At 53.2% G+C, this 21,916-nt stretch overlaps 1 protein-coding gene, 2 non-coding genes and 1 pseudogene across 3 annotated transcripts in view; 2 read left to right on the top strand and 2 right to left on the bottom strand.

Annotated features, from left to right (window-relative positions):
* Positions 1 to 21,916, bottom strand: part of LOC120375640 (zinc finger protein 850-like) — a gene marked incomplete at its 3' end in the record, with an annotated part of 811,498 nt that overhangs the window by 485,031 nt on the left and 304,551 nt on the right. The gene's annotated exons all lie outside the window — the stretch shown is intronic.
* Positions 9,951 to 10,067, top strand: LOC120376305 (annotated as a pseudogene).
* LOC120376052 lies at positions 10,372 to 10,487 on the bottom strand. Its single transcript, XR_005586976.1, has one exon. It is a non-coding gene; the product is annotated as a U5 spliceosomal RNA (small nuclear RNA).
* Positions 12,014 to 12,085, top strand: TRNAC-GCA. Its single transcript has one exon. It is a non-coding gene; the product is annotated as a tRNA-Cys (tRNA).

Below are 21,916 nucleotides of genomic sequence, written 5' to 3'. Positions count from 1 at the left end.
ATAGCAGGGGCTGCGGGTCGGGAGTGAGGGGCACCAGCAGAGCTGTGAGTCTGGAGATCAGCACTGGGATAGCAGGGGCTGCGGGTCGGGAGTGAGGGGCACCGTCAGAGCTGGAGGGAGCGCAGGGGGCTGCGGGTCGGGAGTGAGGGGCACCAGCAGAGCTGTGAGTCTGGAGGTCACATCTGCAGGGAACAGTTCTGAACTTGGAGCACTTACAACTTGGAGAGTCTTTGTAGGGCATCCCAAAGGTTTCCTGTATTCACAGACAGTTGTTGAGATGGTTCACCCAATTCCTCACCTGTGCACACAGCTCTCGAGAGCACTTTTTTTCAGAGCCATAGAGGTCTGAGACCCACGGCTGGTCCCCTCATTCCAGCTGCGAGATCACATCAGGTTTGGAAACTGGAAACCCTGGGAAGGGAAAGAAAACAAGGAAGGTCCATGGAATTTGTGGGATACTTGTCACAAGGAATATTCCATGGTTTTAACCCCAGCTCATTTTTAAGACGTAACACCCCAAGGCCGGCTTCCTTGGCTCAAAGTGGCAGGAGAGTTATTATTATAACTCATATTCATGACCTTAGTGCCTAAGAGCCAATGAACCGTGGGCCCGTTGTGCTGGGCACAGCACAAACCCAGAATAGAAGATGGCCCATGCCCTGAAGAATTTACAGTCTAAATAGACAAGACAGACACAGATGAGGGAAGAGGTGGAACCCGCCAGCAGAGTGAACATGTGAAGGCAGAGGGACAGATCTGATGAACAGAGGTATAGAACTTGAGACTATTGTATTTAATGTTATGACTAGGGCCAGTGTTTTCCGGAAATTGCTGCTATTACTGCATTTCCCCCTGAAATTACTCTTCATTTCTGGAATCACCCTTCGTATCCAGAATAGCTGAACAGAAGGTGGTTGGGGATGCAGGGTCACAAACCCCACATTTCTGCCTGGAGACCCCTGACTCCTCCCCAGGGCACAGGGCAGAGGCTGGGGGCTGGCTGCTTTTGAGACTTGCTGCCAATTTCTTCCCTCCTCATACAAGTCTGGGCTCAGAAAAAACACTGGAGCTTCCCCTTGGGAGATGGGGCACTTGGCAGTGGGACATCGGGCACCCTCATCGTGCTGCAGCGCAGACGGTGCTCGCACCTGCTCTCGGCTGCGTCCACAGCACCTCTCCCCTGCTCCTCTCCCCTGCACACAGCTGGTTCATGCCCTGTCTCCCCAACACGCAGCCGGCTCTAGGCTCTCAATGCCCAGTGTCTGGGTCCCACCTTCCCCACACAGCTGGCTCCTGTCCCCTCCCCCCAATGCATTTTCATGTTGTAAAGGATTATATATTGCTCATGCTTGTGAATTACTCTGTTTTCGCTGCCAGCAAACACTGGCCCTACTTATGACTGTTATCTGTATCTTTGAGCCAGCCCTTGAAAGCACGAATACTTCACAGACTGTGGTGCTGAGATGGGCCAGATGATACCGGGGAGGCTGAGGGATGGGGGGATGGGTTTCCTGTGCAATCTGGTGTCACTAAGGCTGGATCTCAAGGCTGGTTATGCAGAACTCCATCTTCTGAAGCTTTACCCCGCACAGAAAGGGGCAGTGACTGATTTTACCTCTTTCGGGAGACTGAAGATGACAGACTTTCTGGGGAGAAACAGTTGAGTTTGAGCTGACTGAGAAGGGCCTTTTTGGGCTACAAACTGCCATGACCTGAGAACCCAGACGTAAGCTTTTAAAGAAGGTTTTTAATACACTTTGGAATGATCAGGGATTCCCAAGAGGACTGATGGTAAATAAACATTTTGATGCTTTTCTTGCTTTATATCTTTTCCCCATAAGGCACAATGCCACTGTCATGGATCCACAGGATCTGTGCAATGCCCTGGCTTTTAAACTGTCCTTGGCAGGTGTCCCTTGAGTGCACTAGACCCCCAAGGGCTCCCACTCTTCCACAAGGACAGGCCATGTAGCTTCAGCACCTGAGACTGAGCCTCTGGCTTCAACACTCCTATTTCAACCTGTGAGCTCTGCCAGCAGATCCAGCCGAACTACACTCCTGTTCAGTGACTGTTCCTCAGTCAATGCACAGAGCAAGTTTGTGCTGTGACACTGGGCAGACTTTTAAAACATAGCAGGGTTCATTAGTCAACTGAAATACAGCACTGAACGTCTTTAGATTAGCAGAGAAGCAAATACGACGATACAGTCCATACTGGGCAATGCCCTTGAGCCAGGCTGCTGTAGAAAACAGTTTGGTTTCCTTTCACTGAGCGTGTCCATTTGTCTTCGCTCCAGTAGAGCTCCCTGCATCTGCAAACCCAGTTCTTCCTGCTCCCAAGCACATCATGAGTCCATGTGTGCTTCACTCAGCCAAGCTGAGATCCTCCCATGGACAGGTGACAATTATTTCCTTGTCTCTGTCGGGTATTCCACTGATGTAGGTTGGTCCCAGCCTGTCCTTAATGACCCATTCATATCACCCCGTGACAGCTCCGTGACAAAACACCTCATGTCTCCTGCTCTTTATAATCATGGCAATACCAACCACAGAGGGAAACTGAGGTGTGCATTGGCATCACCAAAATTCCTGCCTCTCTCTCTCTCTCTCTCACACACACACACACACACACACACACACACACTCTCTCTCTCTCTCTCTCTCTCTCTCTCCTCACAGCCCTTGGAGAGAAAGCAAAGCACAGGAACTGGAGGTTAGTCCAGTGAACACAGTGGAGGACAAGCTGCAATCCTCACAGCCTGGTCAAACAGGAGAGGCATGTGGGTCCCCACCCATAGAGAGGGGCTGGCTAGAGGCCTGATACCCGAGAGGCCATTCCTTGAGCAGACCATGGAGGCAGGTCAAAGGCTTCGCTACCCTAGAACTGTGACATCGCAAAAGCAGATTTTGGGGAATTAGGAAATCTAGTGACTCAGGTGTAATGGGAGGGAGAATTAAACTCCCCCAGTGGGAGGAGAAGGCTGGGGAATTAAGCACTAAAATTCAGGAGCAACAGCCCCTAATTCTTCCGAAAAGAAGGAAGTTTGGGGTGGGCTTTAGCAATTAGGTTGCAGCACATTCATAGATTGGAATTATTAATTAATAAGTGATGTAAATCATGAGTATTAATGCTTGATGCTCATGGACTTCCCAAAGGCCACGTATGGGTTGGGGCAGCTATTGACATTCTTGTAGTCAGAGAAAAGGAGCAGATAGGGTATATAGCCATCCTATTACCATAAGGAAGTGGATAAAATACCTCTCCTAGTTACCAGGTTTTCATTTTGTCGGGTCCCTGAGACAGTGTAAACTGAAGCAGGGCTCCCTTCTGATGGGCTCCTTTGCCCGTCGATCTTTCTTTCCAATGGTGTCCGTATCTTGTAAGTATGCACAGTGCAGAACCCTCTTTACTGTACTTACCTTAGTTTAATCGCTACGTGTATTGAGCCTGGCCTATGATTTCAGTTATAACTGTCTGGATTAAATCACGTTTCTGCGTTTCACCAAATTCCATCTTCTCAATTAACTCTGAGTAGCCCTGTGCAAGGGCAAGTTGTGCCCCAACCTGTAACCTTATAGGTGTAGAAACTGTCCAGGCTACACCACCGCCCTGTGACATCATCAGCCAAGCGCCCATTGGTGCCAGGGAGGTGGCCCTGGTGTGGGAGGGAGGATGCAGCAAGGACTCAGGGTTGGAGGCCGGGGTCACTGTGCATAGAGATGGGGAGGCCATATGGGGAGGGGGGTAATGAGTGGGAGAGGGAGGTCAAGAGTTATAATAATAATAATAATATTTGGGGCGGGGGGAAACGTTTAATGAAGTGAAACTGAACAGAAAGAAAACTGGAGTGGAGGCTCTAAAGCAACAAGGCTTGGGAAGGGATTTGGGGTAAAAGGTCTGGGATCCCCCAGAGCTCTGGATCCCCAAACCTCTCCTCCCTCCCACTGACCCACCCAGCCCTCTTCCCGGGTGCCCTTCCCCCACACTCCCCTCCTCTTCGTCCCATTACTCTCAGCTGGCACCACCTCCGGCCACCTTGAGAGCTTCTTGTGTTCCCTCCTCGTCTCTCACAACCTCATCCCTCCCTGCTGCTGCTTAGCTCTAACCCTGCACACGCCCTCCCCATGTCCTGGCACCCCAGAATTATCTACTCCTCCCTTCTCCTCCCCTCCCACGGCTTTGTTCTCCCTTCACCTGTGGGGTCCTGAATGGCAACATTATACACTCTCCTATCAAAAGAGGAGCTCACCTGACTGTCACACAAGCCAGGCATGAGTCACACACCTATTAACTCAATTTAGAATTCTACAGGAGGCGTATTTTCCTCCTAAAATGAGGAAACGGCATGAAAGCTACAGTGATTAATGTAGTTATTAAGGTATCCTATAAGGATACACTAAATGCAATTTTAAAATTACTGTTGGCACCAAAAAGGCAAATGTCCAAAAATTATTCTAGTGGGTGGGAGATAAGGCAAAAAAAAGGAGGGCAAGGGAACTTGTCAAAACTTGTATGACAAATCAAGGTATAAAGTTATCACTACTCAGGTTTTTTAGAGCCCCCACAGCTTCTAATAACCGAGGGGACAGGACTCCTTACCCAGCAAGACCACCGTCTCATAGTTCTCCTGCATGACGTCTCTGTAGAGGGCTCTCTGAGTGGGGTCCAGCAGAGCCCACTCTTCCCTGGTGAAATACACAGCCACCTCCTCGAAGGTCACCAGCCCCTGAAAGAGTGAGAGTCCAACACTCAATACCTGCTGCCCCACTCACAACCCCATCACTCATGGGGGAGAGGAGCCAATCAAAGGGAAACTCTGGGTGGCTCACGGTCAGAAGTCCCACCTCCACCCTGCTCAGAGCAGCCAGGAAACGCCAGGGGGAGGGGACGAAGCGAGAGCCCCTTGTCTCTCTCAGCAGATCCATCACCCCACAACTAGCCACAGACGGACACAGGAGATGGAGCCCCTGGCAGGGCGCAGGGAGAGCTCGCTGGCAGGGAGCCCAACGCTGTTCTCATTGTGAAGAGCAGGACAGGACCAGACTTAGTGGGGGGCAGATGACATGACGGTCCAGGGGGTTCCTCCAGCAGGGGTGTCCTGTCTCTCCTCCCCCCACTTCTCTTCAGCTGTCTGCCCCTGCACCTGTTCCTGCAGCCCTGCCCCCCCCCCCCACCCACTTGGAGCTGCCCCCAGCCAAGCTGCTCCCAGGAGCCTCCTGTGCTGTGCCGTGCGGCGGGAGGGGAGGGGGTTTGATGATGTCAGGGTGGCCCCACCCTCCTGCCTCTGCCCAGTCTCTGCTGAGCTGAGGTGGGGGGACAAGAGTCTGTGCTGCTGCCTCTGGGTCAGGAGTGGGAGCTGCTGGCCCCTGCTGCTGTGTGCACGAGCCTTCGGACTAGTGAGTGCCACTGGGCTGGGAGTGACAGCGGGTGTGTCTCATCCCCGCCCCCCCACACACACTCACCCCACCACAGACACGTCAGTTACTGTTATTACTTCTTTTTACTTCCTGTCAAAATGCGCAAAGTGCACATAGTCTCTGTAATTTTATTCTTTCACATTCGGTCAGGATGACAGTGCTGGTATTTTAGCTTTCTAACTGGTCTGTGCATTTCAAAATTTTATTTCCGTCTTATGCTTAAATTCAATTCTTTGAGTAATGAGTTCTAAAATGCCTCACCTGTCCTGGCTGGAGTAATTATCATTATTACTGTTATTACCGTATTGTGCTTTGTCATTCATTATTTAAAATGGTACAGTCAAACAACAGACTCTACATTTTGCATGTACTTACCTTAGCAGGGCTCATTTAAAAAAAAATTAGCTAAACTCAAAACTTTAGACACTGTGCAGATGAAGATCACTTATCTTCAGATTGTATTTTTAAATCTGTCTGTAAAGTAACTTAAAATGTCTATGAAAATAAATCCAGTTCCAAGTATGATACTAATAGCAATGATGGAGTGAAATGTTAGTGAGTCACCTACATGGTAGTGACCAGTTAACACAAATGCCAAAATAACTAGAGAAACAAATTCCCATTCGTAAAAAAGAGAAAAAAACTTTAATCCCCTATGTAAACTAAGTAAATATGTTTTCAGTGGAATGAAAAACAATTGACTAAAATAGAGGAGATAATGGCAGTAACATGGAGCGTGTCTGTTAGAGAAAGTAAGCAGATTTTATTTATTTTTATTTATCTCTACTAAAGATGGGGTAAAAAGTATCAACCTTGTGTTTCTGATACCTGATTGTCTCCTGATTGTTCTAAATTTACTTTTAAATTTAATATGTGGCTGTATTAAGATTATGGGAAAAGAGGTACCAAGTGGTAACAGGGTGAACAATTAGCAGGAAGATTAATTTTAAATAAAAAATTTTTTGTAAAGGCACCTCTGTTTCCAAATGTGCCTTAACCACAGGATACAGGTTGTGTGTCAATGCTAATGAGGTATAATCAGAATCACATTATAAAAAGGGGGTGCCCAGAGCAGGAAAATTGAGCTCCCTGTGGGAAATTCCAGCAGGAACCATCCCTCTACTGATGATCAATCCATGAGAGACACCTCAGACCCTAATACTATTGAACAGGATGTGAGTAGAACTAGAGCTGTAACTTTTGCACAGGTCTTCATAGAATGTCTATATGCCTTGGGTCGTCATAACCTTAACTGTAACTTCAATAAAACTTGTAAAACCGACTAGACCTTGTACCTGTGAATGTCTGTGTGGTCACTACCCTTGGTCTTTGTGTGTTCCTAGAGACTGTACATTTGAAGCAAGTAGCAGAGGCGACTTTCACTCTGTTAAGCTTGAAACTGTCGCCACCAGAGCCGACCCCGCGGCGGTGTAATACCACATTACAAACTGCACTTTAAATAAAAGGCTGCACAATACACCACACACCAGGCCACCCTCACTTCTGCGCTGCTGCTGCTGGCGGTGGCATGGCCTTCAGAGCTGGGCGCTCGGCCAGCACCCGCCGCTATCAGGCCGCCCTGCCAGTGCTTAATTTGTGCCAGGGCTGAGCTCTGGCACCTCTTTCAATACAAATTAAGCACTAGAGAGAGGCACCGGGGCCTGGACGTGACGGTGGGGAGCCCGTGAGGGCCAGGGGGGATGGGGGGCACCAAAATACAAGTTCACCCAGGGCGCCATTTTCTCTCAGGCCAGCCCTGGAGCTGGGTATGGGGGAGGGGCACATCCCCTCAGGCCGTGGTTCTCAAGCAGGGGTCCCTGGACCTCTGGGGGGCTGCGAGCTGGTTTCAGGGGCTCCTCCAAGCAGGGCCAGTGTTAGACTCGCTTGGGCCCAGGGCAGAAAGCCCAAACCTCGCTGCCTGGGGCCATGAGCCCTGCCACCAGGGGCTGAAGCCAAAGCTGGAGCAATTAGCTCTGTGGGGGGCCCTGTCACATGGAGCCCCAGGCAATGCCCCTGTTTGCTACCCCCTAACACCAGCCCTGGCTTTTCTGTGCAGAAAACCAGGCGTATGCAGGGCAGTGGGGGTTTTATAACATGTTCAGGGGCCTCAGAAAGAAAACAGTTGAGAACCCCTGACTAAGCCTCATTGGTGGGTGCCCCTCTACATCTCACAGCCGCCGCTGGTTAGTCGGGTGAGGCTCCAGCCCTGGGATTCTGCTCCCTTTACCTAGCCCCACCTAGGTGTGTTCTTTGCTCTTCCACAAATCAGAGCATTTCCACCTTCTAACCTCATGGGTCTGTTCCTAGAATGGAAGCCGCATATTACCCAGATCCCAACAGGTTTGCTACACCCTGGCTTCCTCCCATTCTCCACCCTGTGAATTTCCTGCCCCGCACCAACCTCTAAACCAGACTGCCCAAGCCTCCCACCTCCTGTGTATCTGCTGTCACTCTCCCTCCAGCAGGAACCCACCAGTAACCCCCAATAATCCCTACCTGAATGGGATCCTCTGAAGCCATTTCCCTTCCCTGTCCCATAGGAGGATGGGATGAACCGGAGCGAGACGTGGGCGTCATTCTGCAGCCTGGCAGGATGAGAAGGGCAGTTGTGGAGGTTTCAGAACTGGCTTTAGTTCATTTCACATCACAATTCCCCCAGGCCCTTTCCCTGCAGACAGACATCCTAGACTCTGCCATGCTGGGAAATGCTTAATCTCTTTATTACAGTGCAGACCTGACCCCTCCTGCCAGGGTAAATCCACAGACGTTTTTCAGCCTCTGCAGTAATAAAGTCTCTGAACAAAATGCTAGAAAGGAGCAGAACCAAAGGGGCTGGGCAGGCTCCATAGGGGACACTGGTTCCTCCTTCCCCACCGGTGCCCCAGCCATGCCCTGTGGCTGGCAGAGAACGGCCACCCCATCTCCACCCCAGAGGGAGCTGTGTCTCAGGGCTCCCCCAAACAGCACCCAGGAACCCCCATCCCCTTTGGGGAATGACTCAGGGCAACAATTTCCCATCCCAACAAAGACGAATTGCTGCTGATGAAATGGGTGGTGGGGCGAAGCCCCCCAAATATGAGGAGAATTTAAATTGACATTTGAAAATTATAGAAAAAAAATCAGGAAAAATAAGAGACTAGAGAGTCAACAATTTTAGGAAAAACGAGGGAATCTCCTTGGGTTTGACAGTCCTGTGTGGTGAGGGGAGAGAAAAGGGGGAGAACCAGAGAGACTTGTTATCAGTGCTGGGGAGGGAAGTGGCACAGACAGGAGAAGGAGGCAGGTATCCCCCCCCCCCCCCAGACTCACACACACTCTCCTCCTGGACTTTCCCGGCTGCACAGAGACCGTTCAACCCCCACCTGCCCCACTGCCCTTCCCCCGCCTGCAGCTCCGGCTTCTCCCCTCCCGCCCCCGCCAGCCACACAACGGGGAACCCCCGGGCCCCAGGCTCTGTCCCCACCTGGATCCCAGCGGGGCCGGGGGCAGATCCTGCTGCAGCGGAGAACAGCGGCTCCGCTCCGGCCCGGGCGGCCCCAGCCCCGCTGGCAGCACGTGGCCCCCCGGGAGCAGCGGCAGAGCCCGGGCTCCCGCGCCCCCAGGTGCCAGAGCCCCGCCCCCAGGAGCTGCCCCGCCCCCGTCTGTGCCAGAGCCCCGCCCCCAGGAGCTGCCCCGCCCCCAGGCTGTGCCAGAGCCCCACCCCAGGAGCTGCCCTGCCCCGTCTGTGCCAGAGCCCCGCCCCAGGAGCTGCCCCCAGTCTGTGCCAGAGCCCCGCCCCCAGGATCTGCCCAATGTCCCATCTCTGGGCTTTGTTCTCCTGCCTCCTTGTTCCCAGCACCCACCGCTCCCAGCTGCTCCCTTCCTGTGTCTGCAAACACCCCCCCTCCCCCGGGCCGGCTGCAGCGCTCGCTGGGGCTGTCTCCAGTGGCTGAAGTTGCCTCCATCTCTGCTTTACCTGGGGGGGGGGGGGAGAGACAAAGCGAGGAGATGGTCCCAGGGTGTGAAAGCAGAATTAGGGGGCAGGGAAAGAAGGACTGTTTGGAAAGATGGGTTTTTTGCGAGGGGAGGGGAGGTCATTCCTGTATTGGACCAACTGCCGGTGGGGGGAGAGCGAGAGAGAGAAGCGACACGCAAGCTGCGCTCTTTCCCCAGCAGCAGGTGGGCCACGTGGTCTCTCTGCTGGCCTGGCTGCCCGGGACGGGACCCGGCTACCCCTACAGGGCAGGCAAGAGCGGCGGCCGGGGCGGGCAGGGGGAGGGGCCCGAGCGGAGGGGCGGAGCCGCGTGGGCGGGTATGCAGATCTGTGTGCGAGCAGAGCATTGTGGGAGCGGACGCAGGCTGCCAGGCAGGGCCCGACTTTGGCACCGGGAGCTCGGGGTGGGGAAGGGAGGGGCTCCGGGGGACGCGTCGGGGCAGCTGTCGGCAGTGGGGGCCGGTGTGGGCGAGGCTGGCGGTGGGGGCGCGGCGGTCCGCCCCGTGTGTTATAAGTGCGGGGCGAGCGAGGGCGGGCGGCGGCCGGGCAGCAGGAAATCATACTTACCTGGCAGGGGAGATACCATGATCACAAAGGTGGTTTTTTCAGGGTGAGGCTCATTCAGATGAGCATCCAGAAGCTGACTGTGCCCTGGCATATTCAACGCTGCCCAAAAGAAGGAGCTCGTCAGGTAGCACCCAAAACTGGTGGCTAGTCGGTCTGCTGGGAAATAAGGAAAAGGAAAAGAATTAAAGGAGTCAGGCAATAACAAGGAAATGAAAAGGTTTGTCGAACGGGTTCTGTCTGATTGACCGTCTTCCTAGCTACCCGTCCAAGTTAAAGACCTAGCCCAGTATCCTGTCTGCTGACATCAGCCAATGCCAGGTGCCCCCTACTATACTTTTTTCATACTATAGAAAAGCTTCAGCCAGTGACACCAGCTCAGGGAGCACTCTTCTGTTTTTCTTACAGCAGGCAACAGCCTTGCCAAAGCAAAGCCTTAAAAAATTGGGTACAAACTCATCAACATTCCTCTCCATGGAAATCTTTAGTAAAAGGCGAAAGATTTATACGAACTGAAGAGAAAGCAAAGTATGTAGAACACGTGGCAGAGGCGCTGCCGGGGCAACCGCCTACGCTCCCAAAAGTCAGGGTGACGACTCTCCCAGCCCGCTACACCGCTAGCTTTCAGAGGAAATGGAATTGAACCGATTGGCAGCCCGAGTTGGATCATCGAAACCGGGGACACAGGGAGCAAAACCAGCCCCTCGACCAGGGACTCGCTTCGCTGCACGCAATGCACTGTGGCTATGCAAATAAGATGCTCCGGCCGTCTCCGGCGCTCAAAGGAGTCTTTTCTCCGGGCTGCCTCTGCTCCTTCCCCGGCTGGGCGGAGATTGGGATGGGGCAGCTGCTCTCCTGAGACAGTCCCGCTGATGCCCAGGCGCATGGAGGACGGAGCCCGGACGAGAAGCCAGAGGGCACTTGGCCCACAGCTAAAACCCGGAGCAAACGCACACACTTTGCAAAGGAACAGGAGCCGGGATCTTGCACATGAGATTCTATCTGCCGGCCGGGGTGCGACCCCGCGTTGTACCTGCCGCTTGGTCTGCCTCTGTTGCAAAGTAGCTCGCCTCGCTCAGATCCTTGGGGTTCGCTGAGCTGCAGCTCACCTTGATACACGGGAACAGCTTCAAATCATGGAATATCAGGGTTGGAAGGGACCTCAGGAGGTCATCTAGTCCAACCCAATCCCCAACTAAATCATCCCAGCCAGGGCTTTGTCAAGGCTGACCTTAAAAACCTCTCAGGAAGGAGATTCCACCACCTCCCTAGGGAACCCATTCCAGTGCTTCACCACCCTCCTAGTGAAAAAGGGTTTTCCTAAGATCCAACCTAAATCTTCCCCACCGTAACTTGGGACCATTGCTCCTCGTTCTGTCATCTGGTGCCCCTGAGAACAGTCTAGATCCATCCTCTTTGGAACCCCCTTTCAGGTAGTTGAAAGCAGCGATAAACTCCCGCCTCATTCTTCTCTTCTGCAGACTAAACAATCCCAGTTCCCTCAGCCTCTCCTCATAAATCATGTCTTCCAGCCCCCTAATCACTTTTGTTGCCCTCCCCTAGACTCTCTCCAATTTGTTTCTGTAGTGGGGGCGGGGGGTGAAAACTGGACGCAGTGCTCCAGATGTGGCCTCACCAGTGCTGACTAGAGGGGAATAATCACTTCCCTCCATCTGCTGGCAACGCTCCTACTAATCCAGCCCAATATGACCAGTTACCCATATTGAATGCAGACACAGCAATATTTGATACATTGGTCGCTGTCCATTCAGGAGGTTCTTTCCCACCTGTTCATAAATAATGAAGCTGCTCTAAGCGGAGGGGAGAGAGCTGTCCTGTCCGTGCAGTTAACCCATCTCCCCAAGAGGTGGTAGCTATGACAGTGGGGGGAAGCTATGTTGGTGGGTGTGCAAGCTGTGGTGTCTCCATGTGTATATAAAGTTTAATCAAACCCCATTTTTTAAACCCCTGTGGTCTGGGAATAGAAAAGGAGCTCTCAGAGGCAGAGCCCGTCCTTCAAAATCCTTAAGGTCACTGACTTGCCTATGCAAATGTCATGGGGGTATAGCTCAGTGGTAGAGTGTTTGACTGCAGATCAAGTGGTCTTTGGTTCAAATCCAAGTGCCCTCTCACAAACCTGTTCCTTCAGTAAAAATAATTCCGTTTTCAGGAGCTCCACTAAATGGGGATCCCTGAAATGAATGGACACACTCAATGTTTTCCTGTGCAAATGCATAAAAACCTAGCAAACATGTCCCCCAGCTGAAATCACTTCCAATCCTCTAAGTGTCTAGGTTTGTTTTCATCAATTGAACAAATTCACATGAAGACACATTTGCAGGTCCTTGGCCTCCATGGGCTACAATGTGCAGAAGAACAAGAACCACATCCACTTGGGAGGCATGGACTAGTCTGTATTACATTTGGTAAGTAAGTTGCCATTGGGACTGAAAACTCTACTGGGGGTGGACAGGAGCCTGTTACAAAACTAAAATAACCAGGATTTACCAAACTCCCTGTTACACATTCAATCCTCTCTTTGTGCACACGGCATCAATTGGGGCTCTAATAAATGGCAGCCTTCCTTTAACACAGATCGTTGTACCTTGTGACTTTCAGATACATTCGAATGGCAGCTGTTCAGAGGTCATGTGCTGCTAGTTCATGAGCAGCAGCAGAGTCTCTGTACATTTACCAACGGTAGAGCTGGGTGTGTCTGCATCCAAGTAACTGCAGAGTCAGTGTAGTCCCAGACAGTTAATTGCACAGTCTCACTTTCTGGTCTCATTGATCATTTGGGTAGATACAGCAACGGTTTGGTGGGTTTTGGTTTTTTTTCCCCTTCGTTTTCTCCTAAGGAATGTGTGATCTTGAGCATGTTAGTTTAAGTTCCCTGTGGGTCAGGAAAATTCCATCTCCTTGAAATACCTGGGGAAGTGACCTGCTTGTATAACCTAGAATAAAGGAGCTTTTAAAGAAGAGACTGCTTTACAAATATGCTGGGATAAAAACAGTAAATTCCACGGCCAGACACCAGGCCAGGATCAATGGATGGGGCCAGGGTCAATTAATTTCAGAAGAAACAAACTCTTGGGAAGTAGCTGTAATTTGTCCCCAAACCTTTCCTTGTTCTCATATGCTATCAGGGATTCTCTTTTAGAGGGCAGAGTTAAGGTTATCTAGGCATGTACTCTCACTCTGTATTCCCTGTTTTTCCAGAGTTTGAGTTTTACTGAACTCGATGTTCTGGAAGGTAAGAGATATTCACTGTCAAAGTTAACTCTGTGTTAACAAAGGTTTTGTTAGTGGCAAAAAATGTGACTAATCCCTCACTGCGGTAATTCCACTGACTTCAGTGTACTCTTTCCCCATTTCTAGTTCCAAAAAAATAAGCAAATTAAAACAACCTTGAGACCTAAAATGCTGTGAGAAAATGGAAATTTTAGTAGCTCAAATAATTCAGTTTCTTCTGTGTCTTGTGTGTGTGTAAATGGCACAACACATTAATTTATAAGCACATCTTTCTTAACTTCTTTAAATATTCTGTAGTACATTGACTATATCGAGTGGGTTGTTCAATTCATTGAGGTTTTCATGCATTGCCCAATACATATTTTTCATATTATGTAAATGAACACAACTCATTGAACACAAAATTGTGTATTTCATGCTGTGAACTGTGTTGGTAGCTCAAATTAATAGGTTTATTTTCTCTCTCTCTCTCTCTGTGAGGCACAACAAAATAATTTAGTGATGCTGAAAATGTTCCCTTCTCCTCCAGAACTGCCTTGGAATCACCTTCCCCTTGTAGATTAATCTGCCCCTGTGTCTCTACAAGGAAAATATAGTTTCTATGAAAAAAACACAATTTTTTAATTAAAGGGACTGAGACAGAATAGCCACATGATGGTGACACATCAGGAATGCAAAGCAACAGGTTTGTTGCCAGCTCAAAGGGCCCGAGGTGGAGCAACAGCAGGTTCGTTGCCCGGTGTGCGTCGCACTAATTAACACACCAGGGTGGAGAAGCAAACCACGTTTATTTGAGCTCAAAAAAAGGTGCCAGGGAGAAAAAGCATCTCAAATCCTGCACACCCACGCGCAGGCGGGGTCCCAGCATTTATACCCCCCTTGTTTGTGTAAGCCTTTTGTTTGGTTTTCCCCCTCACCCCTCCCTTCCCAACAGCAGTTACTTTAAACATTACATCTCAGCGTGTTAGAAAAGTTCCCATTCGCATATTTATCTATGGCCTTCACAGCACAGACGCGTGCAGATTTTCCTCCCCCTCCCCCCTCCTCCCTCCCGCCGCTTTTGCTGTTTCAAACTGTCCTGCAGCTGCAAGCTGAGACAGCTGACAGTTACACATTTTGCTTGCTGTTTTGTTAGCATCTTAGGCTTTGGCTACACTTACACTTCAAAGCGCTGCCATGGCAGCGCTGCCGCGGCAGCGCTTTGAAGCGCTAAGTGTAGTCAATGCGCCAGCGCTGGGAGAGCTCTCCCAGCGCTGTCCGTACTCCACCTCCCTGTGGGGAATAACGGACAGCGCTGGGAGCCGCTCCCAGCGCTGGGGCTTTGACCACACTGGCGCTTTGCAGCGCCGCAATTTGCAGCGCTGGAGAGGGTGTGTTTTCACACCCTGCCGCAGCGCTGCAAATTTGTAAGTGTAGCCAAGCCTTTAGGCTGGTTAAAGTTCACAGCATGGAAGAACTTGGGTTCACTCAGGCCCAAATTCACAACTTTGGTTTACTTAGGCCTAGTGACACCAACAGGTTCCTGGTTTGCACATTGATGGTGACAGGGGATTGAACTCGACTCCCCTCTTTCTACAGACACATTTGTTTTATTCTCTGAGGTCCAACATCAGTTTAAATGTTGTACTTAGTCCTCTGCCTTGTAGCTTCAACAGCCGCAGATGCAAGATGAGTGACTGCAGAGCAAAGAAAGGTTGGGTCGGTCACTAGGTCTCTGTTTCTATTGCTCGTTGTCTCTCTCCCCTTCCCTGATAAGGAGCAACGGTAAGAGAAGAAGAGGTTAAACCATGTGCTAGGTGGTGGCTGGGTTGGATGACAAATTTAAAACCATCTCAGCGCCCTCTAGTGTGACACTGACACCATCAGATTCTCACCTTTCACTCACACTTCATTAATAACAGTTTCCCTGAACTACTTTGCTGTGATTATTTCAATGGCTCCTACACCGATACCTGCTGTCCCTTCTGGCTGGTTAATTGCACTATTTGGAACCTGCTCCTAAAATTACACCCTTCCTGGGAGCAAGATTCAGAACTGCCCAAGGAAACCCCATTGGGTTTCAAGTGCAGCCCAGGCAGGGTGGCAAGGGGACTGCCCAGGGGTCTCAGAGCTTCTTCCTCCTCACAGAGAGAAGGTTAAGGGGGGGGCCACCAGTTATGACTCCTGGGTTTTAGTCCTGGCTGTGGGAGGAAAGGGGTGTTTAGTGGATTAGAGTTGGGGGCTTAGGAATCAAAGAGGAAACATCTCCCTTTTCAGCTTCAATGCACATTGAACAAGAACATGGCTTCTCATCTCAGGTTTCAGAGGAGCAGCCGTGTTAGTCTGTATCCTCAAAAAGAACAGGAGTACGTGTGGCTCCTTAGAGACTAACACGTTTCTTAGGTTCTGTTGCCATCATGTGGCCATTTCATTTCACTTCTTATTGTTAAAAGATCTGGGTACTTCAGTGAGGCTAATCATCTAGTGGAACAAGCTCCACGGGATTTGGTTAATTCCCCATCACTGCCGTGTGTAAATCAAGACTACAGCTCTTGCTGCAAGATACCTGGTGTGTGGGTGTCCCTGTTCCCCCTTCAGAACCTCTGGTACATGGTGCTTCCCTCCTCCCAGTTCAAGATCCCATCATGTGGGTGCTCCCATCCAGGATCTCTGGTGGGTGTCTCTGTCCCCCACCCCATGAACTAGCTCCCGTGTGTGGTTTCCCCTGCCTGCCCCCAGGCTCTGTGGGTGTCTCTGTTCCCCTTTTCAAGATCCGTGTTGCAGGGGGCATCCCTCCCCCCAAGTCAGAATCCCCAGCGTGTGGGTGCTCCCATCCCCCCTCCAGGCTCTGCGGGGGTGTCTGTATAAAAAGAGACCGTGTCTCACTGTCTTGCCCAGGCTACGCTGCAGGGGCTACTCACAGGTGCGATCCCACTACTGATTGGCACAGAAGTTTTGACCTACTCCGTTTCCGACCTGGGCCGGGTCACCCCTCCTTAGGCAACCTGGAGACCCCAAGCTCCCCCGGGATCACCATATTGATGCTGAACTTAGTGCGGACACCTGATCGGCACAGCCCCCTGCAGCCCAGAACTCCTGAGCTCAAGCGATCCACCGGCCTCAGCCTCCCCAGGCGCTGGGATCACAGGCTCAGCCACGGGGCCCGGCTGGTTACAACGTCTCCTGCTTCCAACTTCAGGCTCAGCCTGGGAGCTCTGCGTTCTGAGCGGGTGGAAGTGGAGCCTGGCACTGAGCTGATGCGCTGAGGGTTATTTGCACTGTGCGCTTCACATGGAGGTTAAAACACGGGGCACAGATCTTTGAGCACAACCCTCGTCCTGAGGAATGGGGTCGGAGGGGGGCTGCATAAAGAGAGACCGGCTCTCCCTGGCGGGGCTGCAGTGGCTCTTCACAGGGTCAGTCCCACTGCCAATTGGTACCAGAGTTTTGCCGGCCTCCTTTCCTGGGCTGGCTCCCCTCTCCCTAGGGGGAACTGGTGGCCCCAAACTTCCCAGAAACCAGCATAGCGAGGCCAACCTGAGCACAGACACCTGCTCAGCACCCCAGGGTGCAGCCCTGAACCCCAGCAATCAGCTACACTCAGCTGCCCACCCAACAAGCGTTACACGCAGGAGCCTTCGTGCCCCGCGTGTTCAGGTCCCTCCCAGCGCCAGCTTTAAACTCCGCTGCTCAGTTCTGAGCTTTGGCCACACGGGGGCAGCCCGGAGCTCAGCCAACGCCTCCCGTTGCTGGTTGCGTTTCCCGCTCCTCGTGGCAGGTTCACACCCCGCAGGCAGATCTCTGAATCGGAGCCGAACCGTTCCCCAAATCCAGCGCTTTAGCAGCAGCTTTGCTAGGAAAGCGCTGACGTCCCCAAGTAAAGTAAGAGCCAGAGCGCTGTGTCCAGGATCTTCCACTGGGCCCCTCACCGTGGTGTCTGTCAGGCGCAAGGAGAAACCAGGGAAATGTTTTCATGGTGTTTAAGGGCAGAAGGGACCATTAGCTCAGCTAGTCTGACCCCCGAATAACACAGAATTACACCATGACACACATTGATCCCACAGACCTTAGACAGATCAAAGCGTTTCAGCCCTCAGGAAGGAGGCTAAACTGGGTGCCAGAGGCAGCGAACAAGGGGCCCCCAAGGCAATGGCAGGGAACTGACGAGGTGAAATATGCCCAGATGATCCCAGCAGGCGACCCACCCCCATGCTACAGAGGTGGGAGTCCCTGTTCCTCCTGCCCTTAAGAATCTCTGGTGGTAAGTGGGTCCCCCCAGTTCCCCAGATAAGAGTCCTCCATGTGGTTTCCCTGGCTTCACCTCCAGCTAAGAACATTCTGTGGAGGGGGTGGGAGGAAGGTTGTCTGGCAGATCTGTAAAGGGGGACTGTGTCTCCCTGTCTGGCCCAGGCTCCTTGGAGGAAGTGATCTCAGTGTGTCTGGCTGTCTCCATTCCTCCCACCCATAAGAATCCCTGGTGTGTGGGTGCACCCTAGACCATTAAGGATCTCTGGTGGGTGGGTGTCTCTCTCCCGCTAGTCAGGATCTCTGGGGCGTGGCTGTATAAAAAGAGACTTTGACTCACCCAGGATGGGCTGCCATCATGGAACAGACCAGGTCCTTCTGTGGAGGTTTTGCTTTCCTCCAAGGACGTGATCTCAGTGTGTGTGGGTGTCCCTGTCCCTTCAACCCTTAACAATCCCTGGTGCGTGGGTGCGCTGGGCCCCATTACAATCCCCTCTGTCTTACCCCCCATGAGGGATCCGGTGGATGTGGGTGTTCTCCACGCTACTGGGGGTGTCTGGTTCCCCTGTCCCTCCTGGTTAATAGTGGAGTGTGTGGGTGTCCCCCAGCTCGTTAAGGATCCGTGTTGTGCGGATGCCCCCGTTCTTCTCATTAAGAATGGTGCAATGGAGCATATGGGTGTGTCCCCCACCCCATGAACTAGCTCCCATGTATGGTTCCCCTGCTCCCATCCAGGCTCTGTGGGTGTCACTGTTCCGCTTTTCAAGACCCGTGTTGCAGAGGGGTGTCCCTCCCCCCAAGCCAGAATCCCCAGCGTGTGGGTGCTCCCATCCCCCCAGCCAGGCTCTGTGGGGGGTGTCTAAAAAGAGACCATGTCTCACTGTCTTGCCCACGCTACGCTGCAGGGGCTATTCACAGGTGCGATCCCACTACTGATCAGCACAGGAGTTTTGACCTGCTCCGTTTCTGACCTGGGCCGGTTCACCCCTCCTTAGGCAACCTGGAGACCCCAAGCTCCCCCGGGATCACCATATTGATGCTGAACTTAGTGCGGACACCCGATCGGCACAGCCCCCTGCAGCCCAGAACTCCTGAGCTCAAGTGATCCGCCGGCTTCAGCCTCCCCAGGAGCTGGGATCACAGGCACCAGCCACGGAGCCCGGCTTATTTTGCTGCTTGGCAGCTGGAGCTTTCAACTCTGCTTTTGAGCTCTGTGCCTTGGTCAGATGGGGACAGCCTGGAACTGGGAAATGCTCCTGCTCCCCCCGCCCCCGTCTCATGTCGAGCTGCAGGCTCCTCTCTCCTCTCATGTAAGATCCCGGATGTTTCGGTGCCCCCTTCCCCCGCCCAGGTGTCCGGGTACCTCTGCCCCCCATACAGAATCCTGGATGTGTGGGTGTCCGTCCCTCTGCAGAGGATCCCGGAGTGTGGATGCCCTTGTCCCCCCCTACAAGATCCTGGGTGTGTGGGTGCCACTCTCCCCCCACAGTAGCTCTCTGGTGGGTGGGTCCCCAGGGTGTGAGTGCTCCCATCCCCCGATACAGGCTGGGGAGGGTATAACTGGCTCTCCCTGTCCTGCCCAGGCGGTGCTACAGCAGCTGTTCACAGGGGCAGCAACCCCACTGTCACCCTGCAGCTTTAACCTGCTCCAGGGATGACCTGCTTCACCCTCCTTTGGGAGCCCGGGGACCCTGAACTTCCCAGAATCACCTGATTGACTCCAACCTTAGCGCAGACACCGGCTCAGCATGGCAGGGTGCAGCCCTGACCCCTGACAATCAGCTTCCCTCCGCCTCCTGCTGCACAGCGAGGATCCCACGCGAGAGCCTTTGTGCCCCGCGTGTCCAGCCAGGTCCCTCCCAGCTCCAGCTTTCAACTCTGCTTGTGAGGTCCCCTCTCCGGCCACACGGGGGCAGCACTAACGGCCTCATCTAAATTTGACCCTTCAGACCGCAGATTATAACCCAGCGGGCAGATTATAGCCCAGGAAGCCAAATCCTTCCCCAAACTGACAGCTGAAGCAGAAGATCCCCTTGGAAAGATCAGGAATTTTGCCTTTAAAAACAAGGAAAATGTGCATTGGTCTCTTCTGTCTACAGCGAGAGATTGAAGAAACTCAATTGATTTCATTGACTGGAGGTTAAGAGGGGATTTAGTCACTGATTTTAAATACACAGTTTTAAAAATTCCCAGAGGGGGGAATATCTGATTTGAAAGGGTTCTTTAATTCACCAGACAAAGGTTGAACACGACCCCCTTGGTTTGCAGTCAATGTCACAAAACGCCAACTGGAAAATACCATTTTTTAACCGTGAGGCTAATTATCTAGTGGAACAAGTTCTGCGCAGGAATTGGTTAAATCCCCATCACTGCCCTGTGTAAATGAAGACCGCAGCTCTTGCTGCAAGACACCTGGTGTGTGAGTGTCCCTGTTCCCCCTTCAGAACCTCTGGTACATGGTGCTTCCCTCCTCCCAGTTCAAGATCCCCATCATGTGGGTGCTCCCATCCAGGATCTCTGGTGGGTGTCTCTGCCCCCCACCCCATGAACTAGCTCCCATGTGTGGTTTCCCCTGCCTGCCCCCATCCAGGATGTGTGGGTGTCTCTGTTCCCCTTTTCAAGATATGTGTTGCTTGGATGCGTCCCTCACCCCAAGTCAGAATCCCCAGCGTGTGGGTGCTCCCATCCCCCCTGCAGGCTCTGCGGGGGGTGTCTGTATAAAAAGAGACCGTATCTCACTGTCTTGCCTAGGCTACACTGCAGGAGCTATTCACAGGTGTGATCCCACTACTGATCAGCAGGGGAGTTTTGACCTGCTCCATTTCTGACCTGGGCCGGTTCACCCCTCTTTAGGCAACCTGGAGACCCCAAGCTTCCCTGGGATCACAATATTGATGCCAAACTTAGTGCGGACACCTGATCGGCACAGTACCCTGCAGCCTAGAACTCCTGAGCTCAAGCGATCCGCCAGTCTCAGCCTCCCCAGGCGCTGGGATCACAGGCACCAGCCACAGAGCCCGGCTTGTTTCACAGCTTGGCAGCTGGAGCTTTAAACTCTGCTTGTGAGCTCTGTGCCTTGGCCAGACGGGGACAGCCTGGAACTGGGAAATGCTCCTGCTTCCCTCGCCCCCGTCTCATGTCGAGCTGCAGGCGCCGCTGTCCTGCCAGGTAAGATCCCGGATGTTTCGGTGCCCCCCATCCCCTGTCCAGGAGCCCAGGTGTCCGGGTACCTCTGCCCCCCATACAGAATCCTGGATGTGTGGGTGTCCGTCCCTCTGCAGAGGATCCCAGAGTGTGGATGCCCTTGTCCCCCCCTACAAGATCCTGAGTGTGTGGGTGCCACTCTCCCCGCCTAGAAGATCTCTGGTGGGTGGGTGCCCCTGTTCGCCCTTACAGCATCCCTGGTGCACGGGGGCCTCCCTCCGTCCCAACTCAGGGGCCCCAGGGTGTGAGCGCTCCCATCCCCCGATACAGGCTGGGGCGGGGGAGGGGTATAACTGGGTCTCCTTGTCCTGCCCAGGCGGTGCTACAGCAGCTGTTCACAGGGGCAGCAACCCCACTGTCAACCTGCAGCTTTAACCTGCTCCAGGGGTGACCCATGCGGGTCGGGAGTGAGGGGCACCAGCAGAGCTGAGAGTCTGGAGGTCAGGACTGGGATAGCAGGGGCTGCGGAACGGGAGTGAGGGGCACCGTCAGAGCTGGTTGACGCCTAAGGGGCTGCGGGTCGGGAGTGAGGGGCACCAGCAGCGCAGTAACTGGGGAGCTCAGCGAGGAAGCGTGGGGGCTGCGGGTCGGGAGGGCGGGGCACCAGCAGTGCTGTGAGTCAGGATGTCAGGCCTGGGATAGTAGGGGCTGCGGGTCGGGAGTGAGGGGCACTGGCAGCGCAGTAACTGGGGAGCTCAGCGGGAAATCCAGGGGGCTGCGGGTCGGGAGTGAGGGGCACCAGCAGAGCTCTTGGTGTGGAGATCAGGATTGGGATAGGAGGGGCTGCGGGTCGGGAGTGAGGGGCAGCAGCAGAACTGTGAGTCTGGAGGTCAGGACTGGGATAGCAGGGGCTGTGGGTCAGGAGTGAGGGGCACCACTAGAGCTGGGGGGAACCCAGGGGGCTGCGGGTCGGGAGTGAGGGGCACCGGTAGAGCTGAAGGAAGCCCAGGGGTCTGTGGGTCAGGAGTGAGGGGCACCGGCAGCACAGTGACTGGGGAGCTCTGCGGGAAGCCCAGTCGCTGCAAGTCGGGAGTGAGGGGCACCAGCAGAGCTGTGGATCTGGAGATCAGGATTGGGATAGGAGGGGCTGCGGGTCGGGAGTGAGGGGCAGCAGCAGAGCAGGAGGGAGACCAGGGGGCTGCGGGTCGGGAGTGAGGGGCACCGTCAGAGCTGGTGGACGCCTAAGGGGCTCCGGGTCGGGATTTGGGGGCAGAAGATTAACTGTGTGTCTGGAGTCAGGACTGGGATAGCAGGGGCTGCGGGTCGGGAATGAGGGGCACC

This window comes from Mauremys reevesii, linkage group 12 (genome assembly GCF_016161935.1).
Source record: "Mauremys reevesii isolate NIE-2019 linkage group 12, ASM1616193v1, whole genome shotgun sequence".
Lineage (NCBI taxonomy): Eukaryota > Metazoa > Chordata > Testudines > Geoemydidae > Mauremys > Mauremys reevesii.
Note: the sequence above shows the minus strand (reverse complement) of the source record. Positions and strands in the feature narration are given on the sequence as shown.